The 18,894-nt window shown below is 48.9% G+C and overlaps 1 protein-coding gene and 1 non-coding gene across 15 annotated transcripts in view; one reads left to right on the forward strand and one right to left on the reverse strand.

The window, feature by feature from the left end:
- Positions 1-621: 621 nt before the first annotated feature.
- Positions 622-694, reverse strand: TRNAA-AGC. The gene has a single exon. It is a non-coding gene; the product is annotated as a tRNA-Ala (tRNA).
- Positions 695-1,220: 526 nt separating this feature from the next.
- The window catches only part of PPP6R3 (protein phosphatase 6 regulatory subunit 3), a 132,622-nt gene continuing 114,948 nt past the window's right edge, over positions 1,221-18,894 (forward strand). For all 14 annotated transcript variants that reach the window (XM_039235407.1, XM_039235416.1, XM_039235409.1 and 11 more), the window contains exon 1: positions 1,221-1,303. The gene's annotated coding sequence lies outside the window, so the exon portion shown is untranslated. The remainder of the gene's footprint in view (positions 1,304-18,894) is intronic.

Genomic DNA, 18,894 nt, shown 5'->3' on the forward strand with positions numbered 1-18,894 from the left:
ACCCGCTCCAGAGGGGCCCCCGCCCTGTGTTACAAGGGGTGTGTGACCCTCCTCCACAGACGGTCCGAGCCAGGACCCTCTGCTCCCCACGCACCGTACAGGCTGGGCCCAGAACAGGGCTCACCCGAGGGCTGCCCACGAGAGGCCAGCACGCCCCCTGGGGCGTTCCGCCGACCCCGCGTGGCTGGGTTCCACTATGACCCTCACCCTCACCCGGCCTGCGCTGCTCAGCCCTGCGGCCAACTTCCGCCCTCCGGTTGATTTCCTTGTGCCTCTGGAAGGAGCCTCGCACCTACCGAGAAGCCAGACAGGTTATTAGAAGGTGCCTAAGATGGGCCAAGCTGGGCTACTCCCCTGTGTCCCGGCCCCGCCCCCACCCCCGCCCGAGGAGGCCGGGCAGTGGATGGGGGGTCCGGGCGCGCGTTTTGGAAACGGTTCCAGTGTAAATCCTTCTGTAAGACAAAAGCAATGCCACCAACCAGCGCACTTCCCTCCCCCGCGGGGCGACGGGCCGCCAGGGGCACGGACCCCTCACCTGGGGCCCCACCTGTGGCACGACCACCACTTGGAAGGGAAGGGCCGAGGACGGACGACTCCCCGCTGCCCTATAAAAGGCAGCCGTGGAGAATGCGGGCATCGATCCCGCTACCTCTCACATGCTAAGCGAGCGCTCTACCACTTGAGCTAATTCCCCAGCTCGCGCGGCCCCTGGCGGCGGGGACGTAATGTGGCGCACGTCATCACGGCCGCCCCCGGACCCTCCAGCCGTGCGTCCGCGGCTCCCGCTACCCCATTGGTCGCCTTGCTGCGCCCAGCTCCATGGCCAGGATTGGTTTGGGTCGATTTAGTTTTAAACAGCATCGGCCGTCGGATTGGTGGTCCGCAGCGTCCGTCAAGCGGAGGCCCTGCTGTTGCTACGGCGTAGGGGGACCCGGCCAGGTTTCTCCCGCTTTCTGATTTGTTTCTCCAGACTCCGGGGTCCTAGAGGTTCCGGATCCGTCAAGTCCATGGGAAAAGAATGCTCCCCTCGCGCTTGACTGACGGGGCCTGTGAGCCAATCGGAGTGGGCGCAGCCGGGCCGCAGGGCGATCCAATAGGCTGTAGGGGGCGGGAGAGGGAGGCCAATGAGCGCGGATCTGGGGGCGGAGATAGAGCCGCGATTGGCTGCGAGGCGGCCGGAGGGAGGGCGGGGGGAACTCAAGGCCTGCTTGATACGTCCGCCATTTTGGGCGCTTCGCTGATGGTGTCGGTGAGCGCGTTTCCCGCCTGAGCGCAACTAGCGGCGGGTCGCGGGCACCTCCAGGTAATGGGGGTGGGGGTGGGGGCGGCGGAGCGGGCCGTGGCGCGGGGTGCGCGGGGTGCGCGGGGCGCGCGGGCGGCGGCGGCGAGCCCCCCCCCCCCCTCCGCCCGGCCTCGGCGGCGCGGGGAGGGAGCGTCCCGGCCCCCTCCCCTCCCCCCCGGAATTCGCCGCTCGGCGGCCGGGGAGGCGCGGCGCCCGGGCTCCGCGGCCCGTCCCCGCCCGCGCCTGTCAGCCGCCCGCTCGCCCGCCGCGGGCCGCGGGGGCCTGGCGGGGCTGGGCGCCGGGGCGGGCCGCGCACCGGCGGCGAACTTTGCGCCCGGGGTGGCGTCCGCGGCCTGGCGCGGCGGCGGCGGCGGCGGGCGGGGCGCGCCCCTAACCCGCCGGGCCCCGCTCGGCTCCGGCCCGGCCGTCCGCCCGGGACAACTTATCCGGGCGCGGGCCCGCGAGCGTGTCAAGTTGAGGCGGCAGCTCGCCGTAGACTCTCGACGGTCATTGTCGGGCTCCGTTCTGCGGGAAACAAGTTCTGTGTGGTGGTGCCCTGCGGGCCGCAAAGGCATCGGGACACGCCGGACGCGGTTCGGAGTATGAAAGTCGCCTTCCGAGCGGCTTCTTAACTCCGGTGTTGTGACTCGAATGTCGACCTGGTCACGAACGCCTCCCTGGCGAATATAAGCAAGGGGGGGTGGTCCTTCGTGCGGCCGCAAGAACCTCCCTCTTAAAGCAGCCCGCCCGCCGTGGACTTGGAGGGCTTTCCTCCCCGGTGCTGCTCGCTCCCAGCCCACCTTGAACTTGGCGGTTGTCAGAGCACCGAGGGGGTCCTCGCAAGTATCCCCGTGTCCCGACGCTCCAGCCTCCGGGCTTCCCGTGGTTCCCCCGCTTCTTGTTAACGCTTTCTCTGCGGTCGGCTAGAGCTTTGTTTATGTTTTGCTTTTACGGGAGGGACGCTTGGTGGTTTTCCTTCCGTCCCCACCGCACTTGTTACTGTAGATCTTGTCCCACTTTGTTAATGGGACGTTTACTTTGATTCGTGTCGTCAAGGTCACGTTGCAGGTGGGCTAGCGAGTGGGAGAGGGACTCCAGATTTGCAGCCGCTGGAGTGAACGTCTCCTAAGCGGTGGCGGGGCTTCAGCTTGTCTTTACCGCGGAGTCCGAGTGGCTGGCGTTCGGTTTCGGCTTCAGCACTTGCTGGCTCCGTGACCTTGGACAAGTTACTCGGCTTCTCTGCTTTCGCTGTAAGACGGCAATGATAATGGTCTATCTCGTAAGTTCGTGGGGGGGGAAACGAGTTAGAAGCGGTGCCTGGCGTGCAGAATCAGCTTAGTGCGATTAGTGGCTATTATTACCAATTTAAATTTGGTTTTTAAATGTTTAGATTACTCTTAAGAAGTCAGATGAGCGTGGAAGCCCTGGCTTTCTCTGTGACTGTTTTTAGAAAGCTCTGTGTATTTCACACTCCGCTTTGAGGAGAAAATGAGCTGGAAGTTGTTTTAATTTTTTCAGGGGAAGGGTGATTGAAGATTCATTCAATCACAAATTGTCCTGAAGTGGTAAACCCATGGTGGTGTCTCGGAATGTTTTGCCAGGAGGTGGTTATTGAAGAAAAGCCCCTCAGGAGCTCGGGTCAGATTCTGTTCCTGCTCATGTGGGGATCCTAGGTCCTCGGTGTGATGGGTCCCCAACTCTGTCAACTCCAGGGTTCCTCGTGTTCTCCAGGTTATTGAGGTTGCAGGGATGCTGTGTACTGGCACGTACTTCAGTGAGCCTAGTGTGGGAAGTAACTGTTCTCCTGCAGAAGCTTTGGAAGCTGTTTGGCCTCTCGGTGTGTCTGGTGAGGGAGTCTAGGTGAGCATCTTGCCGGTGTAACTTAAGAACAGAAAGAAGATTATTTTGGAGTAGAAAACTTTAGCTTTTGTATAAACAAAACAAAACTTTAGCTTTTGTAGCAAAACAAAACAAAAACTTGCTAGTTTGAATTAACTACTCGTGAATTTGAGAATCGGACCACAGCTGGACAGAAAACGAATGGTAAAAACAAAAAAATTAAGATTTAGGGGCTTCTGGGTGGCTCAGTCAGCTAAGCGTCTGACTTCAGCTCAGGTCATGATCTCACGGTTCGTGTGTTCGAGCCCCACGTCGGGCTCTGTGCTGACGGCTAGCTCAGAGCCTGGAGCCTGTCTTTGGATTCTGTGTCTCCCTCCTTCTTTGGCCCTCCCCTGCTCATCCTGTCTCTATCTCTCTCATAGAAATAAATAAAACACTAAAAAAATTTTTTTAATTAAAAAAAAAGTTTTAGATGCCAGTTAGTTACTATACAAAAATCTCATTCTTAAAACCGTATTTGTCAGGATTGGTATTTAGTTTGTTGCCATTGTGAACTTCTTGCAGTTTCATATTTTGGATAATTGAGAGGCAGCCTAAGTGTATATTGGTCTAAAATTTTATAAATGTCTCATTACCCCTAAAAAGAACAAATGGTAGTCGTGACAGTGAAGTTCTTCTAATTATCTACTTACCTAAAACTCAGCATTGAGATTATTTCGTTAAAAAAACATAAGAGGCTGTGGTGTGGTTCTCATAGGTCAAAGTCCGAGTCCCATTGTGGACCAAGTACTGTGTTAGCTACTTTTCTTAGGTGAGAAGGACTGAAAAAAATGAATCTGGACTCTTGGCTTCAAGTGGCCTTCTTCTTTTTTTCCTTAAGAGAATCTTAAGTAATTGGTTTTTGGTTTACTCTAGATAAGTGTTTGGTAGTTGGGAGGCAGTTTTGCCCCCAAAGAAACCTTTGGCGACATCTGGAGACATTTTTGCATGTCCTAACTGTGGGGGTGGGCAGTGTGCAATTTGGCTTCTCCATAGAAGGTGGAGAGCGGGGATGCTGCTAAATATGCTGTGATGCACAAAATAGCGCCCTAAACTTACCCAGCCCCCAGTATTAATAGTGCAGGAGTTGAGCAACTCTGTTCTAGATAGATGCTAGGCTGGCACACGTTAGAATCACTTGGAACATTTTTTAAAATGTTTCTTTATTTTGAGAGAGGGAGACTGTGTGCATGTGAGCAGGGAAGGGGCAGAGAGAGAGGGCGGGAGACTCCCACAAACAGCAAGATCATGACCTGAGCTGAAATCAAGAGTTGGTTGCCTAACCAGCTGAGCCACCCAGGCGACCCTGGGACATTTTTAAGACCATGGATGATGGATCCCACTTCTGGAATTTTGTGGTGGTATTGAGAATATATTTTTTAAGGTTTTATTTATTTATTTTGAGAGAGAGTGAGCCTGGAGGGGGCAGAGGGGTGGGGGGAAGAGAATCCCAAGCAGGCTTCCTGCTGTCAGTGCAGAGCCTGATGTGACATGGGATTAATCCCATGAACCGTGAGATCACGACCTGAGCTGAAATCAAGAGTCAGATGCTCAACCAACTGAGCCACCCAGGGGCCCCAAGAATATATTTTTAGAAAGCTCCCCAGGGAGCAATGAAGTGCAGCGAGGTTTTGGCACCGCTGTTCAAGACCACAGGTCATAACCACTACTTGTTGGCCAAGGAATCCTTCAGGTGATCTGTGAGCTCTGGCTTTGTGGCGCCTCGATCCTTTCCTGGAGATTACTTAGTAGTGGGGATAGTTGCTGTGCATACATTATTTTCAGGTGCCTGAAGGCTGAACTTTAATGTTTATTTTTTTTTGAGGGGCGCCTGGGTGGCTTAGCTGGTTAAGCTCCCGACTTTCGCTTGGGTCATGATCTCACGGTTCGTGGGTTCGAGCCCCGCATCGGGCTCTGTGCTGACTGCCAGCTCAGAGCCTGGAGCCTGTTTCAGTCTGTGACTCCCTCTCTCTCTGACCCTCCCCTGCCCACGCTGTCTCTCTCTCTCTCTCTCTCTCTCTTTCTCCTAGAAATAAATAAAAAAAAAAAAAAGAGGAGAAAAAAATGTTTATTTTTTTTTGAGAGAGAGTGCATGTGCGACCGGCAGAGGGGCAGAGACAGAGGGAAGCACAGAATCGGAAGCAGGCTCCAGGCTCTGAGCTGTCAGCACAGAACCTGATGCGGGCCTCGAACCCACCAACCGTGAGGTCATGACCTGAGCTGAAGTCAGACACTTAATCCACTGAGCCACCCAGGCGCCCCTGAAGACTGAGCTTTAGAAGAAATTTTAATTGATTTTATAATATAATTTGGAAACGTTTTTCCTTTACCTCTTGAAAATGTGTTCCAATATTGGGCAGCTCTTGGCTGTTTTGGGTTGTTTGCGCCTACTGTCTGTAACGTGAGTTTTGAGTTTTATCCCCTCTGCTCCCATCCTGTCAGTTGTCAGTTCTGTTTTTAGATGCCAGCTTCATCATGATCTTTTTTTTTTTTCCTTTTGTAATGAAGACCTACTTCCAGAGAGTTAGCCCTGGATCCGTTTGCCAGTTCTGCCCCTTTAGGGCGAGAGAGAGGTGTACTCCGTGCTTAACATTTTATCACAGAGACCCTTGCCTGCTAGGAAAGGGGGCTTCTCTGTGCTCTGGACTGTGACCCAAATGGGTGAGTGTTTCTCTTCCTGGGGGGCTGGGGGGAGAGGTGCAGTAGCAGAAGGGCAGGGATCCTTTTCTCACACATAATTTGCAATTTGGATTGTCTAGTTTATTGAATGGAAGAATATTAGCTTAAAAACTATACAGACTTTCAGCAACTGAATGTATCTGGGCATCTAAAAGGGAAAAGGTTACGGAGGTATGTTTTTAATTTTTCATCCTGAAATCAGTTTATGGCTGTTGTTGAGAATGACAGGCGACACCTCCCCCACCAACTTCTTCTAATCTTCATTTATTTGATCGGCAAATACAGTAATTGAATCCTTACTCTGCCAGGAGCTGTATTAGGGAGTCACTCTTGAACAGGCACTTAAGGACTTGCAGTCTGGAGGGAGAGGTAGCAATTATAAAAGGGGTGTAGTTTGGGCTGGGAGGCCAGGTAACAAAGCTTGTTAGAATTGAACGTGGGGTACGTAAGTAGGTTCTTCGGGGAGGCCCTACGGGCCTGGGCGGAAAGAGCTTAGGTTTGCTCCTTGCAGGTTGAGTTTGCAAGAAGTCTCTTGCCAAACGCCTTTGTTTCTCAGGTGTGTTAAGTGGTTACTCTGCCCTGCTTCCTTGGGCTGCTGTGTCTTAGCAAGCAGTGCCATTGTGTCCGTGCTGGCGAAGCTGATTTGTAGTGACAGATAGGATTGGTCTGTGATGGGTTTTGCTCCTTAGATGATGGTTGTCCATCAGGCTGGAAACACAGCCTGTCTTGTCCGGCTCAGAGGTGCTGTGTGGGTTCACACCAAACATCTCGCGCATCCTTGAAATTGATTGTGTCTCTAGTGAGAGAGAGAGAGAGAGAGAGAGAAAGAGAGTGTGTGTGTGTGTGTGTGTGTGTGTGTGTGTGTGTGTGTTCCCTGCTGCAGGTGGGTCTAGGCTGACTAGAGATTTGTTTCTGTGGCCTTTTGACTTTGGCTTCGGTTTAGTTGCCACGGAAAACCGCTTTCTTTCTCTCTCCCTCTCCATTTATTTTTCTTTACTCGGAGAGGGTTGATAGTTACTAGTCGGGTCAATACCCAGTTTATTTCATTGAACTGACATCTGGATACCAGGTAGATCACCTCGTGAAGAAGAAAGTAGAAGGGAACCTTGGCAGTGGTTGAAAGACTTCTCACCTTAATGGGGACAACGTCATGTCCCGGACTTGGCAGCGATCTGGGCTTCACTGTGAGCAGAGGTGTCTCACTGCTCATCACTCACAGCCGGCTAGTGTGGACCTGTCTTATAGGTGTTAGTGAAGACCAGTCAGCTGTGAAGTTACGCAGGTGAAGTTGGATCGGTTCTGAACATCTTGAAACTCTGATTGGTTTTGTACTTCTTGGCGACCCTGGAGACAACTAGGGTAGTGTTTCTCACAGTGGGAATACATATGACTTGAAGTGGGTTGTGTGCCCCAGAGGGTGACTGCTGTGAAATCTGGTAACCAAAAAGAAAGATGAATTGAAGATTAATATTTCGGGATTAGAGAGGAGAACACAAAGGCTGCAGAAATAAGAGTGTGACTGCATGTTGAGTCAGATTTGGAGAAAGCTCTTCCGATTGCCGGCTGGAGCCTCGAGTTCTGTACCCACATGCGGATCTGACCAGCAGTGCTGGCGTCACAGGCGAACTTCGGCGGGAAGGGAACGGAAAGCTTGGGTGAGGATGCAAGGCATCCTGAGACCCTGATCAGGGCAAGGCAGGAGAGCTACACGCCCCACTAAGTCACGTGCCGCGGTGGCCTGGCGGTTCATGCACATTGGCTGGACGTTGGGGAGATCTGGGCTTTCTGTCTCTGGATGGGGCAGCGGCAGGAGGGGCCCTGGGAAGTACTGACATGGTTGGCTGTTTGGGGCTTCCTTTCTTGAGAGTCCTGGTTTTGGAGCTGGAACAAAACTTAAGAGGACATTCTTAAAGAAAAATGTAGGCCACGCTGGAGAATGGGCCCATGGCAGCAGACAGATCGCAGTTCCTGGGTGACGCCTTCGGGTTCTGGTGGCCCCACTAGACCAGTTTCTTTCTTTTTTTTTTAAATATTTTTATTTATTTCTAGGAGAGAGAGAGACAGTGTGAGCAGGGGAGGGTCAGAGAGAGAGGGAGTCACAGCCTGAAATAGGCTCCAGGCTCTGTGCTGGCAGTCAGCACAGAGCCCGACACGGGGCTCGAACCCACGAACCGCGAGACGACCTAAGCGAAAGTCGGACGCTTAACCCACTAAGCCACCCAGGCGCCCCTAGACCACAGTTTCTAGTGTCATTTGTTTCAAGAGTGACATCACATCTAGATCTCACTGAGAACTAAGAATAAAGGCCTAGCTTCTGAATTGTTTCCTTTGGCGGTGGTACTTGTCAGTTTTCTGTCATTGTAGTAGACGAGCGGATAGTGTCTCCCAGTTTTCTTTCACTAACCGGGAGATATAGAGGTTTTCTGTAGCCTCTGGTCAACCGCCATGTCTCATTGGCCTCTGCTGCCTGCTTGCAAGACCCTGCCCCTTCTGATTAAAAAATACTCTTTCCGTGTAGACGACTCGTTCTCGGTTTATTACACCCTGGCATGGATTCAACAACTGTGCATTTGGCACTTATCATGGCATAGTATTTTAAAGTAAGGGAGTTTTCACAGATTAATACTGTTTCCTTTCCCCAATTCAGAGCGTGTTGTGGAGGTCAAGGGTACGTGAGGATCTAAAATAGCTGGCTCTGAGTCCTGCTTCCCACAGTCTTACAGCTGTGTAACCCTAATATCAGATGACCTCCTTGTTCCTTAGTTTCCTTATCCTTTAAAAAAAAAATTTTTTTTTAATGTTTTATTTCTGAGAGAGAGAGAGAGAGAGAGAGAGTGTGAGCAGGGGAGGGTCAGAGAGAGAGGGAGACACAGAATCCGAATCAGGCTCCAGGCTCTGAGCTGTCAGCACAGAGCCTGATGCGGGGCTCAAACTCTCAGAACTGTGAGATCATGACCTGAGCCGAAGTCAGACACTTAACCAACTGAGCCACCCAGGCGCCCCTTGTTTCCTTATCCTTGACATGAATATTAAATACAAACTCCTTTGCATCATGGCTAGAATGGAGTAATGTTTTTATTAGTATTACTGTTACCAGTTTTCTTCCGAATAGCAATAGCAGTACAGAAGGGCTCTGTAACATACGGTGCAGTGAGTGTCCTAAAGAGGTGAATTGGAGTTTTAAGGGATCTTAGAGGACTTTGAGGTGTGATGAGCTGCTCTGGGGTGGCCCTGGGTGATGGAGATCTGCATGAGGGGGGCTTATGGGATTAGTGTTTGGATGCAAGTTTTTCTTCACATGCGGATTGTGTTATATATGCTTTAATTAGGTAAATGTAATATTTCTTTGATGGGAGTAGAGATCATATATTTGAGGTTTTGCACTTTGCTCTTTAAAACAGTCTTTAAAATCTTTCTGGCACTTACGACTATAAAGGTAACTCCATTAGGTTTAGAGTGTCCTGTGTTACACGGAACCGTATTTGTCAGTGGACTGTATTCTTGAAGGGAATCACAGAGGCCTTGAGGGAGCATTGTATTTTAAGACAAGATTGGATTTTTTTTTTTTTTTTTGCACTTAATTTCTTTACAACTTCCACGTTACAACCAGGCATCTCTTTTGTGCAGAGGGCCAGTTAGTAACTATGTTAGGCTTTGCAGGGTGGAGAATATCTAGAACTGTTCAACTCTGTCATTGGGATATGAAAGCAGCTATAGACAACACGTACACACATGAGTCTGGCTGTCTTCCAGTAAAATGTTATTTACGAAAACAGTGTGGGGTATATAAATACCAAATCACTATGGTGTACGTTTCAAACTAGGATACTATTGTTTGTCAATTATGTGCTCGTGAAAAAATAATAAAACTATTCCTAAAACTAAAGCCTCACAAGAAACAAAACAGGTAGTGGGCTGTCCTGCTCTCATCTACTTTTTTATTTTAATTTTTTATGCGATCATCAGTTCAGAGAGTGTACAGCACTGTGTGTGGATAGTAAATGTGGAAACCGGCAAGTGTGTAGCCCTCACCGGCTTGAAGAAGAGAATGTCGCCAGTACCTGTGCTCTCGGGCCTCTCCTGTCCGCCGTTTGTCCTGACCCCCGGAAGGGCAGCACTACCTGCACCAGTCGGTTTCTTGCTTTCTGGTGTTGCCGTGTGTGGATGTGTCCTTAAATGATGTAAAGTTTGCGATCTTTGAAGTCTATATTCAGTCATTTTGTTCTGTGACTTCCCTTCTCCCCCAGGTTTTTGAGATTCCTTTATTCAAATGTTCGAGTACTTACCATGTCTTACTATGTTTTCGGTGCTAAGACCTAGGTTCTGATGCTGGGTACGCTGGCATGAGGAAAGCGGACAAAAGTCTGTCTTCAGGGAGCTTACATTTCAGGGGGAAAGAGTTAACGGGTAGGTCGGAGATGCGGCGGCAGAGTGGAGGCTGGTGCCCCAGGGAGAGAGGTGGAGCGGGGAGGCGGGCAGGTGGAGGCTGTTTGAAGACGGAAAGGTGGTCAGGGTGGGCCTCCTGGAGAAGGGGGGCCGTTGAACAGGAGGGGAGGGAGGGGGCCCTGGGGCCGGGGCTGGCAGGAGCCTTACAGGCGAGAGGCAGCCAGGGGCGAGGAGAAGGGTGGTGCCTGCTGTGTTGAAGGGACCCTGGGGGGAGGCGAGGCCCGAGGTGCCGGCTGGGAGCCAGTCACGGGGGCCATCGCTAGGAGTTTTCTTTCCCTCCCAGTGAGGTGAGAGGTCCCTGTCGCGTTTGGAGCAGACGTGTGGCACGAGGTCTGACCTGTTTTCGGAAGGCTCCCCCGAAGCTGTGAGACAGCTGCCCCTGGCCTGCCACCAGCGTGGGCCGCGGGGCCTGTCAGCCATAGTGGCAGCTGGCACCGAGGGCCACGGGGCGACCCTGGGAAGTGGGTGGGTTCCGGATGCCTCTTGAGGGGACAGCTGACAGATTGAACGCGAGTGTGAGCAGAGTGAAGGGTGCGGGGCTTTGCCGGCCGCGGGGGTTGTCCCCTGTGAGCAAAGGGAAGCCCACGGGAGGTACTTTGCGGAGCTTTTGAGAGCCAGCCAGACACGTGCGGGACTTGGGTGGCCGCGCGTGCGGGGAGAGGTCTGGGCCGAGGACGGAAATGTTGGTCTTCCATGTTGTGAGGACACCTGGGGGCCCTGGGGTGGAGCAGGGACGCTGAGGAGGACTGAGGCAGCAGGCACGACGGGGGAGGCGGCCGGGGAGGCGGCGGAGGAGGATCGGGCTGGGGGACCTGTGCCCAGTGCTCCTGCGTCAGGTCAAGTGAAATGAGGGCCAGGCCTCGCTGGGCGGCTTGGGCAGCACGGAAGTTCGTCGCTGACCTTGACGGGAGCAGTTCCCACGTGGCGGTGCGCGAGAAACCTGGCGTGGAGGGTCCGCGAAGGACGGAGAGAAGAGGGGAGCAGGAAGTTCTTTCGGAGCAGGTGCCGGGACACAAGAGACGTTTGGGACCCCGAGAAGGTTTTGCTGAGATGGGAGGGCATTTTGTCACGGTGGGGAGACTGTGATTCTTAGCAGAGTGAGGCACTGGTGACGCAGGGAGGAGGCTTGGCAGGGGGGCCGCTGGCAAGCCCTGGGCTCCTCCCGGGCTCCTCCCTGCGGGGCACGGGGCAGTGGGAGCCGGCGGGCATTTTCCTCTTGCCTTTTTTTCCCTCGGTGAAGTAGGAGGAAGTTAGCAGCAGGCCGTGAACGTCAGGGTGGGCGGCGGCTGGTGGGGCGAGAGGAGGGGAGAAAGTGCGGAAGCCCAGGGGCGGTCAGACCGCGCAGGCCGCGCTCTCGGGAGGCCGCCCCGTTCAGAGGGAGAACAGCGCGGGCACCTGCGTTCGCTTCACCAGACACACAGCAGGCAGCGGGGCTACGGTGGCGTTGGGGTCGTGGCTTTCCCGGAGCCTCAGTGGCAAAGCCGGAGGAGGTCAAGGGAGGGGCTGTCATGGGGGCCACGGAGCTACTGCTGGGGGCGGGGAGTGAGCACGCGGGGATGGGGAGCTGTGGCCACGCTGGCGCACAGGCCCGCGCTTCACGCCTCCTCGCTTCCGCGCACTCTGTCCTGTTGCTCACTGTGAACACGCGTCTCATCTCGTCTTTGTCCCGGCACTGGAGGACACTGTTCTTTCCAGTAGAGAAACGGTGCTGGTGCTGCTGTGAACAAAGGCAGAAACGTTTCTCTGGGACGTAGGCCTCGAGAAGTGCGGGGTGGTGGACCTGCACATCTCTCATGCGCTTCAGCGCTGCAAATTGTGTTCCAGGATGGCTGTACCATTGACCTTCCTGCCGGCACTGCCGTTTCGCGTCCTCGCCAGCACTGGCACTGTCAGACTTCTTTATATTTGCCAGTTTGGTGGGTAGGAACCTACATCTCATTTTTAAAAAAAGAACAGCCTTTTTGAGATATAATTCACATACGCACTGTGCATTTAAAGTGTAGAATTTAACGGGTTTTAGTATATTTGTAGAATTGCGTCACGAATGTCACCATCTAATTTTAGAACGTTTTCATCACCCCTTCCCCCCAAAGAAACCTTGTCCCCTTGGGCAGTCATTCCCTATTTCTACCTACCTCTCGGCAGCCACCGTACACTTGCTTTCTATAGCTTTGCCTGTTCTGGACATTTCATGTGACTGGAATCATACACCACGAGGGCTTTCATGTCTGGTTTCTTTCACTTAGCAAAATTCTTTCCAGGGTTCGTCCACATTGTAGAAGGTGTCAGTATCAGTAGTTTGTTGCTTTTTATTGTCTGGTAACGTTCTGTTGTGTGGCTCTACCACATGTTCCCCATTGGGCTGTTGCTGCTTTTTGACTCTTGGGAGTAATGCCGCCGCGAGCGCTCGTGCACAAGTCCTGGGGCGGACCCGCGCTTTTGTTTCCGCCGTGTGTGCTCAGGCCTGGGGTTGTTGGGTATCTGGGAACTCTGTATGTAACATTTTGAGGAACTACCAAACTTGTTTTCAAAGTGGCTACATCATATTACAGTGTCCCCAAGCACTGCATCAGGGTGGTCGTTTCTCCGTGTCCTTGCCAACATTTATTATTTTCCATTTTAAAAAAGTTAATAGCTTCCTAGTGGGTGTGGAGCATGGTATCTCCCTGCACTTCCCTGATGGCCCGCGTGTGCTCGCTGGTGGCCTTCTGCGCCCGCCCCGCCCCATCCCTTAGGGGAAAGTCTCTTCACATTCTCTGCCCATCTCTCTTCATTCACTTTTGCTTAGTTTTAACGTTCTTTTTTCTGATTACTGATGAAGTTAAGCATCTTTTTGGCTATTTGGATTTCCACTTCTACTCCTGTCTATTGTTTTAACTGAGTTGTTTGCCTTTTCTTATTTGTAGGAATTCTTTCTTTCTCTCTCTCTTTTTTTTTTTTAAGTTAACTTTACGCCCAGTGGGGGGACCTGAACGGGCAACTCGTAGATCAAGAGTCACAGGTTCCACCCTGGAGGCAGCCAGGCGCCCCGTGTAGGAACTCTTCCATATTGATTAGTAATCTTAGATTAATTGTCTGTATGAAAATCTCTTTTCCCAATTTGTGACTTGTCTTTTTACTGTGTCTGTGGGACTTTTTAAAGTGTTTATTGAAAGCATGGAATAAAAGGACAAAAGAGGAGATCGGTGTCTTCCGACACCGTACAGGCAGATAGAAGAGGAAACTGACTTTGGTTTATAGGTAGTTGTTTAAAAAAATTTTTTTTTAACGTTTGTTTATTTATTTATTTTTGAGACAGAGAAACAGAGCATGAGCAGGGGAGGGGCAGATAGAGAAGGAGACACAGAATTGAAACAGGCTTCAGGCTCCGAGCTGTCAGGACAGAGCCCGAGGCGGGGCTCAAACCCATGAACTGTGAGATCATGACCTGAGCTGAAGTTGGACGATTAACTGACTGAAGTATCCAGGCGCCCCTGGGTAGTTGTTTCTTAAAAAGTTTTGTGGTTTTTCTGCGTACAAGTCTTACAACATCTTTTGTTAGATTTATTCTTCGGTAACTTTTACAGTTTTTGTTGCTGTTGGTAATTTTTAAAAAATTTACTTATTTTTGAAAGAGAGAGAGCAGGAGCATATGCACGCACGGGTGGTACAGAGGTAGAGGGAGAGAGAATCCTAAGCAGGCACCTTGATGTGAGCAAGGAGTCTGACACAGGGCTCGATCTCAACAAAATGTGAGACCGTGACCGGAGCTGAAACCGAGTCAGATGCTTAACCGGCTGAGCCACCCGGGTGGCTCATGAAAGGACTTTTTTTTTTTTGGAAGTTAAATTTTCTATTTGCTGCTGAATGGCATTGCAGTTGCCTTTATATGCAGCTCTTCTGTGCAGCAACTTCTGTAACTTAATAATTTGCCTGTGGACTCTTGTGGGGTTTTTATGTAGTCATCCGATCTGTATATAATGGCAGTTCATTTCTTTCCAATACTTTCACTTTTTATATCTTACTCTAGTCTTGTTGCACTGCTTCAGAACACCCATTGCAGTGGGGCTGTAAGTGATGATGGCGGACCGTCACTGCCTTGTTCCTTACTTTCAGTGAAATGCTTTGATCTTTCACCATTAAATGTCTGGTACCTTTTCTTTCCTTCAACAGGTTGAGGAAGATTCCCTCAGTATTTGTGGAGCATTAAACAAAATCACAAGTGGGTGTTAAACTTAATTGAATGCATTTTCTTCTCTTACCAAGATGATGATAATAGGATTTTTCAACTTTAATCTGGTAATGTGAAAAAAAATATGGTAATTTTGAAATTAACCTTACACTTCTGGGATAAACCCATCTTGATCATGATATTTGAAAAAATATATTGTATTTAAACTTTTTTTTGGTATTTTTAAATGTTTTTGACTCTCTAATATCTTAGGATTTATAGATCTCTGTTGATTGGTAAGATTGGCCTGCAGTTTTCCCTTTTTGTATCAGTTTTGATAAATTCCATCATCAAAGTTATTGTCTAATAAAATAAGCTGTAATACTTCCTGCTCTTCTCTTAGAGCATTTATATGTAAAATTGAAATTACCTGTTCCTTCAGCATTTGATAAAATTTACCTTTAGAACCATCAGAGCCTGCCTGGTGTTTTCTGTCTGACATTTTAAAATTACTGATTTGGTTGGTTTCATAGTCACAGGGTCATTTAGTGTGACCCTGCATGAGCAGGGGAGGGTCAGAGAGAGAGGGAGACACAGAATCCGAAACAGCCTCCAGGCTCTGAAGTAGCTATCAGCACAGAGCCCGACGCGGGGCTCGAACCCATGAACTGTGAGATCATGACCTGAGCCGAAGCCCGACGCTTAACCTACCGAGCCACCCAGGTGCCCCTCTTTTTCTTGAGTTACTTTTGGTAATTTACGTTTTTCTAAAATCTGTTTATTTTGTTTTCATTTTCAAATTTATTGGCAGAAAGTTTTAAATTTTAATTTCTTTTGAATCTCTGCCTTATTTGTAATTCACCATTAATTTTTAATTTCTATTTTTACTTTTTTAAGTAGGCTCCGTCAGTGCAGGACTTGAACTCTGACCCTGAGATCAAGACTCAGCCACCCAGGGGCCCCACTGATTTTTAACTTATTAAACAGGATTCTTATGTCGTTAATATTCAGCTTTTTCATATGGTTATGTGTCTCTAAATAAAGTAGTAATTTCTGTTAAATACCACTTTAACTACATTTCAGAAGTTTTGCTATGTAGGATTTTTGTCTTTCGGTTCTGCATATATTCAGATTTTCATTATGATTTCTTCATTGACTTAAGAGTTGAGAAGGTATGTTGAAAATTTTTGGTGTATTTATGTGTCTTTTTTACTGATGGCTAGCACATACTGTGTTAGTAAAACGTGGTCCAGTGTGATTTTGATTTTGAATTTTGTTGAGGCTGTTTTAATGGTGTCTGGTTTGTGGCAAATTTTACCACTACTCCAGTGGGTTTAGAAGCTGGGGTGTCTTTCTCTTTTAAGGTGAGGTTTCTCCATATGTATTAGATGAAGTGCATTAATTGTATTCACACTCAAACTGGTATCCTTAACTAGTTTTGTCTGCTGTCATGTCATTTACGAAGGGTGTGGTTGAGGCCCCTTTTACGACGGGACCCTGGGCCCATCTGTGCAGCGCTCTATGGTTTTGCTTTGTGCCTATAAGTTTAGACTCATTATATTCCCAGTGACGGGCACACTTTGTCATTCTGTTGTGAGTCTGTCTCTTAGAATGCTTTTCCATTAAAGGATATTTTGTCATATATCGATGTAGCTGTATACCAGTGACTTTTGGTTAATGTTTGCCTGATACCTATTTTTCTGCCCTTTTACTAGCAAGTTTTTTGTGGCTTTGATGTTTTAGATGTGCCTTTTGAAAGCAGCAACAACTAGATTACATTTTTATAATTTGATTTTAAAGCGATGATTTAGTCCATTTATGTTAATTGTGATGGAAACATTTATTTCTGCTGTCTTATTTTCTGCTTTCTAACTTGGCTTTTTGTTGTTGTTCTTTTTCTCCCCTTGTGCATTGTGGGATGTTTTTTTTCTTCACTCCTATCTACCCCCTGTACTCATTCCAGTAATATGGAGATTAGCCAACTCTTCTTGATAACCGCAGACATTTCATATTTAACTTACAGCCTGTCGTTAATTGATGTCTTTACCCTTAGGAAGAATTGGGAAGGAGTGTAGACTAGAGCACTCAAGAGGTTCTTAACCCTTATGAGAAGCTCTGAATGCTCTGGTCTGCATTTCTTCTCAATTAACCTGCTGCTGTTAACATAGTTTTCATTTGGCTGCTTTTAAAATCCCCACAGATGAGGCAGTACCTTTTTTTTTTTTTTTTAACATTTTTTTTTCATTTATTTATTTTTGAGAGACAGAAGGAGACAGAGCACAAATTGGGGAGGGGCAGAGAAAGGAGGAGACACAGAATCCAAAGCAGCTCCAGACTCTGAGCTGTCAGCACAGAGCGCAATGCGGGGCTCAAACTCAGAAACCGTGAGATCTTGACTTGAGCCGAAGTCGGACACTTAATTGACTGAGCCACCCAGGTGCTCCGAGGCAGTAATTTTCTAAAAATATACCATTATTCTTGAGAAGCAGTTTTTTGCCTAATACTCAATTCTAGATTGATGATGATTTTTCCCTTAGCACTTTGTATTTCCCATCTTTTTCCATTGCTGCTATTGAGATGAGTTGAAAGATAGCTGTCAGATGTTCCTTACCTGGGAATTTGAGGTGTTCTGTCCCTAAAACGCTCGTTAGGTTGGTCAGTCCAGCAGCTGTGTTTAGTCTCTTTCATCTTTGGGTCGGTGGAGTTCTCTTTCATTTTGAGTTATACTCTTTTGGTCTTGTTAGCTCTGAATAACCAGGTACCAGAAATAATGCTTTTGCGTACATGTTGATCAGTATTCAGAAACCCTGAGAAGTTGTAAGTACTAGAAGATGTTCATTTTGTTAAGAGCTGGCAAATGTGAATTTTTTTCTCTGTTAGTGTGGAGTGGTCCTGTGTCAGAAAGGAATTTCTTAGAGATTTTCTATTCTTTCACATTCGCTAGCTCATTTTTATATCCAGAAATGGGAAAGACTTCAAAGATAATTACCCTTCTAAAATGGAACCATTTGATTGCTAGAAAACATTTATGTGAGCCTTAAATGTGACTAGCCGATACAGAACACCAGAAACAATCTGGAAGAGGGACTGTGGATCAAAATAGATTGTGAGCCAAGAGAAAAGGGAAAGAGCGCATTTCAGCATTTATAATACATGGCCTCTTCTGTGGGAGAGAGGGACTCTTCTGTACTGATTTCTTTATATTGAGTCTTTTCTTACTTTGATTAATAAATGATAGAGGGACAATCAGAAACAAGAGGCATCGAGGGACCTGAGGGACCTGAGGGTGTGTAGGCCGGGCTAGGGTCAGAAGTCGTTTCATGGCCTTGAGGCCCCGCTTCCGCCACAGCCCTCCTCTGAGACGGTTGGGTTTGGTGCCAGCACTGCTGATGTCAGGAGCGGAGACTTAACCAGCTCCCTCTGGTCCTGGCCCAGTGGTTTTTCAGTGAGGACAAAGAGTTTGAAATGCATAGACAATGTAACTATTGTTTTCATCAAACTTCAAAAAATAAAGCTGGGTAATCCTCCAGGGCATTGAGGAAAGAATGAGAAAGAGGTGTAGGGGGCATGGAGTGGAGAGAGAGCTGGGTTGGCAATACGATTGTAAGGATTAAAAATAAAGATTGCTGCGCGTGTTTGTATCTCCAGAAGAAAATAGAGAACGTGTGTTCCTGGCGTTTACCATGTCATCAGGCTGTTTTTCAGTTCTTAATGTCAGTTCCTACTGACTTGCTTCCCGTTCAGCGGAAGCCTTCATCATCCGCAAGCTCACCCCGCTGCCTCACGCTGGTGGGTGCGCAGCGTCTCTTCCTACTTTGTTTGCCCTGCGCCTGTTACTGTAGTTGTCACCTGTGTTTGGCTCCTTACACACATTATTTTTAAATTTTCCCTCAAGATGAGTGTGGGATGTTCATCTTTCATATGAAGAAGGAGCCTGGGAGAGGGAGAGAGGCATTCTGGCCAGGATGGGTCAGAGAAAGGGCTGTTTAGTTGATGGGAACTGGATTGGGACCTCGGTTTGACCAGACTGGCCGTCTTCCCCCTTTCTGAGCCACAGTTTCTTCCCATGTAGAATGGGGGGATTAAAGCTCTGCTCCCTTTTCCATAGAAAATGACTTGGGGGAATTTGAATTTATGAGTGTTTATTTTTTTATTTTTATTTTTTTGTAAGTGTTTTAATATCTATGTAGAAGTCACAGACTTTCTCACGGAGCAGGTGGTTCAGGCCACAAGCTGAGTTTCTTAATGACTAAGCTAATTTGATGAACTTTTGCTGGCTTTGGTTTTAAAATCTTGACTAGGGTAGGATATTGTGAATTTTTCTTTCTTTTTTTTTTTTTAAACAATGTGATTTTTTAAAGTTTATTTATTTTGAGAGAGAGAGAAGGAGGGGAGGGGCAGAGAGGCAGGGGGAGAGAGAGAGAGAGAGAGAGAGAGAGAGAGAGAGAGAGAGAGAGAA

This window comes from Hyaena hyaena, unplaced genomic scaffold (genome assembly GCF_003009895.1).
Source record: "Hyaena hyaena isolate Hyena2069 unplaced genomic scaffold, ASM300989v1 scaffold_98, whole genome shotgun sequence".
NCBI lineage: Eukaryota > Metazoa > Chordata > Mammalia > Carnivora > Hyaenidae > Hyaena > Hyaena hyaena.